Below are 9,259 nucleotides of genomic sequence, written 5' to 3' on the forward strand. Positions count from 1 at the left end.
GCTCTATTTTTCTATATAAGGATAGGAACGCCTGGTCCAACTTATGTTTCCGTTCTAACTGTACTATATATATTTAAATTATTTTATATGTTATTATATATTATTATTATTATAATCACATATTTAACAGATACTTACATGTGTAAGAACCACATCTTATTAACTTATAAAAATAATTTCTTAACAATAAAATCCTGGATTTGTTTGGCAACGAAAATCCTGGTGATTGTGTACGGAAGCTTCATAAGATTTAAGGACCAATGTAATAATAAATCACTTATTATTTAAATATATATATATATATATATATATATATATATATATATATACCTCTATACAACCAGTGATTGCTTCTGGCCGTACGTTGTCGTCGTTTTTGCAAAAAAGTCCCTCTATTTTTAAGAATTCAACCCGCCATCCTTTCTTAAGTGAGAAAAACGTTTCGTTTGGAAATTTATAAATAAAACCCTGTGGTTTTAGGGATTCAACCCGCGGTCCTTGGTGAGGGAATAAAAAATGATTTCTGGGCTGGTGCGGCGGTGCTCCCGATCCCGATCGGGAGCAGGAAAACGGCGGCAGAGATCCAGGAGGCGGGAAACGGCGGGGAAGTGGCGGAGGTCGGGATCCATCCCGGTGGTTTGTAGTAGAGGCTGGCCGCGGCGGCGCTCCCGATCCCCGATCCGATCGGTAGCAGGATGACGGCGGCAGAGTTCCTGGAGGCGGGGAACGGTGGGGAAGTGGCGGAGGTCGGGATCCATCCCGACGGTTCGTAGTGGAGGCCGGCGGCGGCGGTGCTCCATGGCTGTGGCGACTAGGTCTTCTGGGAAGAAGATACAAGGGAGGGAGACGAGGTGAGATGGAGAGAATAGAAGGGAGAATAGGGACTGCGTGGGTACCTGCTGCTGGTCCGACGGCGGCTCCGGTCATCGGATCAGGTTTGTGTCAGGATTCCTCTCCTCCTCGCAAAAAAGTATGCCATGTCGTTGATAATTGCTAGAGATGCCCTTCACAAGTTCAGCCCGTCGCCAATAGCAACCTCCAGGTCGTCTGAGAATTCACTGGCATGGGCATGCTCTTGCCTGATTAATTTTGTATAGAAGATTTTTCATGAGTGCTTGAGTACATGTTCAATATACATAACAACTTCTCTGGTGACTTACTCAACTATTAGTTAGATACAATTTTAGCAACAGTGAACAGATGCATGATACGTTTGTTATCTGCTTCTGAATGTTCATAATGTGTAAAATGATTCACTTTTTGTATGATTTTGCTTCAGAAGTTGAATCTGCAAAATCTTGAGAACATTGACTATATGCTCCAACACTGCAGGCCAACTCTTGATGGATTTCCAATGTGTTGTTGGGCTCCCAATTTTTTCCGTCGTGCAGTTGCTCCCCGTCTCCCTGTGTCGTCCCAAGATGGTCCGACTGGGCGCTGTCCTGACGGCTGAGCGTGTGCTATCCACGGAACACAGCTCCTCCACCTAGGCCCTCCTCCGTAACGCCGGCGAGGACACTACTTCGTCTGAACCGATTATCACAACCACGCACAGGTACACACACATGCGCTCCCCTGCCACCCCTGCACTGATTTAAGGCAAAATCCAATTGGGACGTATTGATAGGCACCAATGTATTCTTGGTTGAGTTCCCATGTCTTGAATTACGTTGATCTTTTTGGTAAGATCAAACTGAACAAACTGAACATCACTTGCCCAAACAAGCTGAACGTCATGCTACATTATTGTAAATCATTTACCAGGACTTTGTGTTCTTTGTACAAAACAGCCAAGACCTCGATCACTTATTCGTAGAGCACAAGCGAAGACATCTTTCGTTGAATCCACATATATGTTTAGTTTTTTTAATTGATTTTGAAATTTCAGGAGCTCTATGGCACATGTAGCAGGTCTTGGGCATGATGGCCGGACGCGATGAGGAGGACATACTGGATCCCCATGGACGCCAAGGATTCGAGGACATTGGCAGATGTAGAGGAGGCAATGAGGACGGAGATGATTGCGGCACACAATTTAAATAAACTAGAATATCCTGAAAATTATATTTGGTGTATAGAATTCAGTTTTAGTCTTTGAGTACATTTTCATGATTCGCTTATTCCAGTAGTGAGTAAAAATATGTAAAACTATGTGACTTGTAAATTTTTGAGTCTGTTGTGCGTCCCAACGATTCCACCGGCATCGGCCCTCCCCTACCGTGGTGCGGACTGCAGTATTAGCTGTCTCCTTGGAGTCCTGAAGCAGCTCAAGGGCATCGTCCTTGGTGCGCCTCCTCAAGGCTTGATGCTTTCTACAGGAAAAAATGATTCTTTTCTTTGAGATGAGGAAAATTACTTCCCTTTCTACAGGAAAAGATGGTTCTGTTAGATAAATGTCTTCCCAAGTTAAAGGCACATGGCTCCGAAGTACTAATATTCTCTGAGGTACTGATTCTCTCTGTTACTCATGCACCTAGCTTGGTTGCTTCAGAAAGCATCATTACTATGATAAAAATATGATAGCAATCATGAGTTACAGAAATTCTTCTTGTGAGGTGATTTTGTGCCCATGCTCACATTCTATCTTGAGTTTTGTGACCCATATTATACGATATCTTCTTTGCGTATTCATGATTGTGTGGAGCTTGCAAGACTAATTCATGCTGGCTTCTTAGCTTTTCATTTTTTATATTTGCCACAAGCCTGTTTTGCTATGTTATGGTTGATCTTGTTACCCATCTCATGCTTTCAGCTCTCCCTTCTCATTATATAGTGAAAATGTAATCTTAAATCATGACCAGAAAAAATGTGCAAGTTCTACATGTTTACATGCATGCCATTTTTTTACAGGGGCACCATAACATATGAAAATTTTGAAGAGCTTTGTGAAGATTTGTGGGAGCAGCTCCGACTCCAATTAAAGAAGTTCCACGCAGCGGGCATGAAGATTGGTCACATCTATATGTTTAGTTGTGCTGCAGGTGATTATACTCTTCATTGAAGACTTATAGTTTGAGGGGCTGTAATAGTAATGCAGGAATGTTGCATTGTTCCTTTCTACCATCGACCATCATTACTTACTTTTTAATGTTCTTCTTGCTATTGGCTGGTAGCTTTTAGTAGCAATTTGGATAATTTTGTGCATAATATTCTGTCTGGTTTTGGGGCAAGAAAGGTCGGGGATTCTGTTGTGGGTGGATCATGGCCTCCAGAACAATGCACACTATACAGTAGCCTGAGCAAGTTATGGGCGGTGCCTTCAAATGGTTGTTAAATTGTTGCTCTTTTTCTATATGGATTAATGCGAAGCACCTCAAATTTCTCTTTTGAGGAATATATGTCTCTTTTTGTTCGATTTGAGTTCTTGCTCTCCCAGTTCAGAACATTTAGGACGTGATTTTGGAGAAACTTCGAGAGTAGGAATAAGTCGTCGTCGTCGTATTCAACTTTGTAATTAAAATGATTTAGAGTAGGAACCAGAGCTGAGATTGTTACTTTTTATGTAATAAAATGGGTTCTATAAGAATTGTTTTTTTTCACAAAGGTGGGGATTCAACTCTGTAGCTAGAAAATTGCTAGAGCGTACTTGAATTGTTGAAAGCGTGGATCATGTCCTATAGTAGCTATATTTGATTTACAACCAGAGTTCACTTGTAATTATAGGATGAAACTTTATATTATTTTGCCATCTTATTTCGTTTGTAAAAGTAGCTGCAACAAGTAGCAGTTTGAATTGATGCAAGCAAGTAAGCAACGCTTTGATTGGAAAATTTGTGTGTTGGCATAGGCTGAAGCAAGCACCTCTTCGTTTTGAATAAGTAGTTGGTGCAGCTCGCTATAACAAGCCCCAGATTAACTTAATGCTAGCAATTACTTGAGTCCTTGATCTGCTCTTGGCAATTGGGTAAACAAGCGCTTCTTTGATCTGTATGCCTGAATCTTTAGTTTGTGCAGCTAGCTGCTAGCAAGTAATTAAAGCCTTGATCTGCTCTTGCCGACAAAATAATCTTGGAAGAAACATCCAGATCACTCCACTATGGGCCCATCCAGTAGCTTATGCATCCTATTGTTAGCTTTTCAAGATTATCTATCACTCCACTATTTACTATATTGTTATAACCGCTCCATGTTCCATTGAACTCCATGCTGATTGCATCTTTGCAAAATCTGGAATATTGTATGAACAAGGTAATTGTTGGAGTTTTAACTTCAATTTTTGTTGTTGTTACACAAAATGTTGCCTCCATCGACCTTTTGCCGAAAGACCATTAGCCATCGCCTAGACCTACTTTGCTGCAGGTTCTTTTTTTCTTTGTGCAAATTATGATTGAGCTATGTTTGTTTTACAGTGATTTACAGCCAGGGTTTACAGATTGATTTGAGAAAGTATTTAACGCAATTGGTCTCTTGGCATAGGCTCAAGTATAAAACTGATATGTAATATCTCCTTATGTTTGTGCAAATTGATTTTGTAAGCTACTCTGAAAACTTTATTATTTTTTCACTATTGATGTACTTGGTGCTAACTTCCATTTTCTCTCAACAGGACATGTGCTATTCTGAAAATGGAGCTTCTCTATTGGATGGCAGCTCATGATGGTAGTTTCAGATATGAAGCTAAGGAAAGCGTGCCTCATAATTCATTAGATGTATCCCAGTAGGGCCAATTAGATATTGTTGGTTGTAAATGACATGAGTTTTTAGCTTTCATAAAATCTAGATTTGTACTCTTTAACAATAAGCTGTGGAGGAGAGTGGTCTTAAATGTGCTGGTTGAATTTACCAATGTTGGTTATTTTGGTTTTACTGTCCACATTGCATAGTAAGTTTATATATTTGATACAAGTCAAGGCATATTTTACAAGAATGATTATAGATCCACCTATGCTGGTGCTAGATCTATCGCTCATGTGAATTGTATAAAATAATATGTCAATTCTGCAGTTAGAACACTTCATCTCACCTGTTTAGCTGAAGTGTTGCACTGGTCATCTTGCCTCTCTAACTGAAGTGATGCACTGCTGCTCTATGTTGGTGTGTGGTAGCAGCGAGTATACTTGATCTACCTTCGGCTAGACAAAAATATGACGATGTAATTTTGATCTAGATCTTGACTCTCCAATGTCAGGACAATTACGCCAGCAGCCTACTGCTTTTACTTGTGCGTAGTATCATGCGTAATTTCATATTTAAAAAAATCAGTGCATCTGCAAATGAAATATAAGAACACAAAAACAGCGTGCAATTTCCCAACCAGATAATGTACGTCTCCAAAAAAATAATTCTATTTTTCAAAAAAAAATCAAAAAAATATTCTCCAAATTTACAGAAAAACGCCTTCTCAAAATAAATAGAAAATATCATGTTTATCTAGGATGTATTACATGCACCACAACTCTTTCATTAGATGAAAGTGCCGAGCTAAAGTAGGTCAGACAAATGATTATGATGTCTTATTCACGTCCAAATTACATGGCCCAAAATGCGATAGTCAGTGTAACTTTATTTTTGATGATTGCCAAAATTGGGTATAAGAAGTGTTGTGTTTAATTTTTTTGCCCGTTGCAACGCACGGGCATTTGTACTAGTATATAACAAAATTCTCAGCCCCTGTTTATTTTTTAATAACATTGCTGCGCCCACCCCAACATTATAATTATAACAAGCCCATCAAAATCATGTATTTCGAGAAAGTGCAAATGACCTGTAATTTTTTAGGAAAAACATAAATGGGCTGCATGGATGCTACATTATTTGTTCACCCAGCTAATGGACTGTAATTCAAAAAAATATCAAATGGACTGTAAATTCCACCCCGCAAAAAATGACTGTAATTCCGAAAAATGGGTTGAATACGTGCCACATTTTTGGTGGCTGAAATGTGGGCCAATAGGTCGAAGCCAATGCAAGTCGTTGTCAACTTAGTCAACAAATGATTCTGACATCGTTAGCCATTGATTTACATATAGCGACCGGCATCCATCTTCAATCTCTTGTCTTCTTCCTCCAGCGCCGCCGGGACCACCTGCTCCCGCCTCCATCCCTCCACACCTCCTGTTCTTCTCCACCGACTGCCGAACCACACCGCAGCAGAACCAGTTAACTCTTGTACACCTATCCATCTGCGATTCTACTCCCGTGTCTTCCCATATCCAGCTCGTTGCTGTCCGGGGCCTCGCCATCATCCACCACCTTGGATGCGCTCGACACGGAGTGGTCAATGTGGTCAACGAACGACACCATCGGAAGTAGACTGTGCGTGGAGAGGCTGACAGATGGGTCCACGGCCGCATGCAAGGAAATGCCTCCTTATTACGTGCATAATAATGATTCCTCCACCTGACAGTGGGGACCCACCGGAAGGACCTTTGTATTTCGCAAAAAATGTTTCCACCGATGATAGGTCGGACCCACCAGCTATATCTTTGCACGCAAGGAAGTGCCTCCATATTATGCACAAAAAATGAATACCCGCTGCTAGCTGGGACCCATAATAGTGGGAGGCTGAATTGTGGACCAACTAAGTTGACGGGGAAGGAGGGCTTTGTCAACTTAGTCAATATGAACGATTCTAGCTCTAGTGACCGTACGATGTCCATCCAATGGCCGTAGTGCTTGTTCAACCTCTCGTCTTCTTGCTCCAGCCACCCAAAGCAGCGCCGGTCGTGCCTCGTGCTCCTGCCTCCCGTGGCCGGCTGCAATGTCGCGGAGGCCTCACCGCCCCCTACTACTCCCACCGCTGGCCAGGCCATCCTCTATTCTGCGGCGACGGCAGCCTCACACCGCAGCGAACCGACAAACCCTCATATTCCTCTATGTGTGGGCATCCACTGCCGCGTCTTCCCCGGCTCCGCATCGTCCCGTTCTTAGGCCTCGCCATCATCCACCGCCCTGGTGCTCTCGGCGTGGCATGGTCAACATGGTCGAGGAATGACTTCCACCGGGGTTAGCACATGTTTTTGTCTTGACTCTCCAGTAGAAACTTTGGGGCACTCTTTGAAGTTCTTTGTGTTGGCTGAATAGATGAATATGAGATTGTGTGATGCATATCATATAATCATACCCACGGATACTTGAGGTGACATTGGAGTATCTAGGTGACATTAGGGTTTTGGTTGATTCGTGTCTTAAGGTGTTATTCTAGTATGAACTCTATGATAGATTGAACGGAAATAATAGCTTCATGTTATTGTACTACGGACTCTTGAATAGATCGATCAAAAAGGATAACTTTGAGGTGGTTTCATACCCTACAACAATCTCTTCGTTTGTTCTCTGCTATTAGTGACTTTGGAGTGACTCTTTGTTGGATGTTGAGGGATTCTTATATGATCCAATTATGTTATTATTGTTGAGAGAACTTGAACTAGTGAAAGTATGAACCCTAGGCCTTGTTTCAACGCATTGCAATACCATTTTTTCTCACTTTTACCACTTGTTGCCTTGCTGTTTTTATATTTTCAGATTACAAAAACCTTTATCTACCATCCATATTGCACTTGTATCACCATCTCTTCGCCGAACTAGTGCACCTATACAATTTACCATTGTATCGAGTGTGTTGGGGAGACAAGAGACTCTTTGTTATTTGGTTGCAAGGTTGTTTCAGAGAGACCATCTTCATCCTACGCCTCCCACGGATTGATAAACCTTAGGTCATCCACTTGAGGGAAATTTGCTACTGTCCTACAAGCCACTTGGAGGACCAACAACGTCTACAAGAAGGTTGTGTAGTAGACATCAGATGCTGCCCAACTTCGATACATTTTTGTTGCTTACAGTTGAAGGACCTAGCATGGACAAGAAGGATGAACATTGGAGCATTATCAAGCATGAAGACGAAGGCCCGTGCGAAGAGAACAAGAACATAGTTTGTAGTGTAGATTTCTGCACTTTGAAGCCACCATGATGACATACAAGATGGACGACAACATGGCATTTTAGAAATTTCATCCATCGCTTATTATTGGTGCCGCACCACCTTATTTTTGCGCCAGGACCATGTAATTTCGAAATACTACTTCATAGGCTGTTTTTAGAGTCCATATTGTAGGGGAAAGGAATCGGGAGGTATTTTAGTCCCACCTTGCCAAGGGTGGACGAAATCCCCTCTCTTTTCCCCTATAAATATAGCCCTTAAGGCATCGTTTAGACTTGAGTTTTATTTAGTTAAAAGTTATCCATCGCTGCAACGTCATGTACTTCGTCTGTGTCCAACGACCAGACCAAGACCGCTTATGAAACCCTCACTTTTATCAATACTTCATCCATACTCGCAATATTCAGATTGCTTAATCATATTCTTGCTTGGTCTTTGATTGATTGTAGGAATAGACCTTCGTGGTCAGGTTGATCGTGCTCCAACGTGGTCAATAACCTATCGGAGTTGGTTTAGCGATTGCTAAGGCGCAACGTCATGCACGTTTCTGGTCGGATTGTCAAAGTCGTCTCCACCAAATCGATAGTTATCAACTCATCGAAAGATCGGGACACCTTCGCCTCTATCAAAATAGGTCCGGAGAGTGCAACCATGGGAGACAACACCTACTTCCTTAGTAACATCAGCAATGCCCTGTATGCAGACAAGAAGAGGTGATCCATTGGAATAAGTTGTCAGGCGCCACTGAGTATATGGGTCCTCATGCTCATGATCATCATCATCGTCATCTCCCCCTTGATTATAATTTTTTTCAAGTGTAGGTGGCGGAATGTTCACAGGACCTTGGAAACACAAGAATGTTAATTAGTAAAGGGAAACTAGCTAACCCGCATGCATGTGGATGAAATAGTTATAATTACGATGGAAGAGAAACGTACCAAAAGCATCATGACTCCATGCAAAAACAGTGCCATGAGTGGTGGCAGGAAACACAAGACCCTCATATTGAATTGCATCACAGTACTCATCCGTGTAAAGAAATTGATTTTTGAGCAATATCCATCGAGGCGTGGAAGTAAGGATGGCAACAAGCTTGTTGAAGATAGCAACAATTTCATAGTTCGTGTAATCCCAAGAGCAGTCGGGAACTCGACAAATTGCTATCTTCCGAAGATGACAGTCACCATGATCGTAGTTGAATGTACGTAGAATACCGGTGTGGTCAACCTCTGGGCAGTCTGAGATTTTTGGAAGTGGAACCCGGTGACGAGTGTACACATTCACAAGTTCCGACTCGCAGTTGTACCCAATATAAACAACCCAATCTCCATTTGCGCCTGCCCAAGCCTTATCCTCAAGCGATGGCATCTTAACATCACA

General features: G+C 41.9%; 1 long non-coding RNA gene across 3 annotated transcripts; it reads left to right on the forward strand.

Annotated features, from left to right (window-relative positions):
- Positions 1–508: 508 nt before the first annotated feature.
- Positions 509–4,807, forward strand: LOC123127420 (uncharacterized). Of its 3 annotated transcripts, none has more exons than XR_006462465.1 (6): positions 509–935; positions 1,333–1,555; positions 1,889–2,445; positions 2,851–2,981; positions 4,350–4,471; positions 4,547–4,807. It is a non-coding gene; the product is annotated as an uncharacterized lncRNA (long non-coding RNA). The 3 variants fall into 3 exon arrangements; XR_006462464.1 differs by lacking the exon at positions 4,350–4,471 and having other exon boundaries at positions 515–935; positions 1,889–2,285; positions 2,371–2,445; XR_006462463.1 differs by lacking the exon at positions 4,350–4,471 and having other exon boundaries at positions 515–935.
- The last annotated feature ends 4,452 nt before the right edge of the window (positions 4,808–9,259 follow it).

This window comes from Triticum aestivum, chromosome 6A (genome assembly GCF_018294505.1).
Source record: "Triticum aestivum cultivar Chinese Spring chromosome 6A, IWGSC CS RefSeq v2.1, whole genome shotgun sequence".
Lineage (NCBI taxonomy): Eukaryota > Viridiplantae > Streptophyta > Magnoliopsida > Poales > Poaceae > Triticum > Triticum aestivum.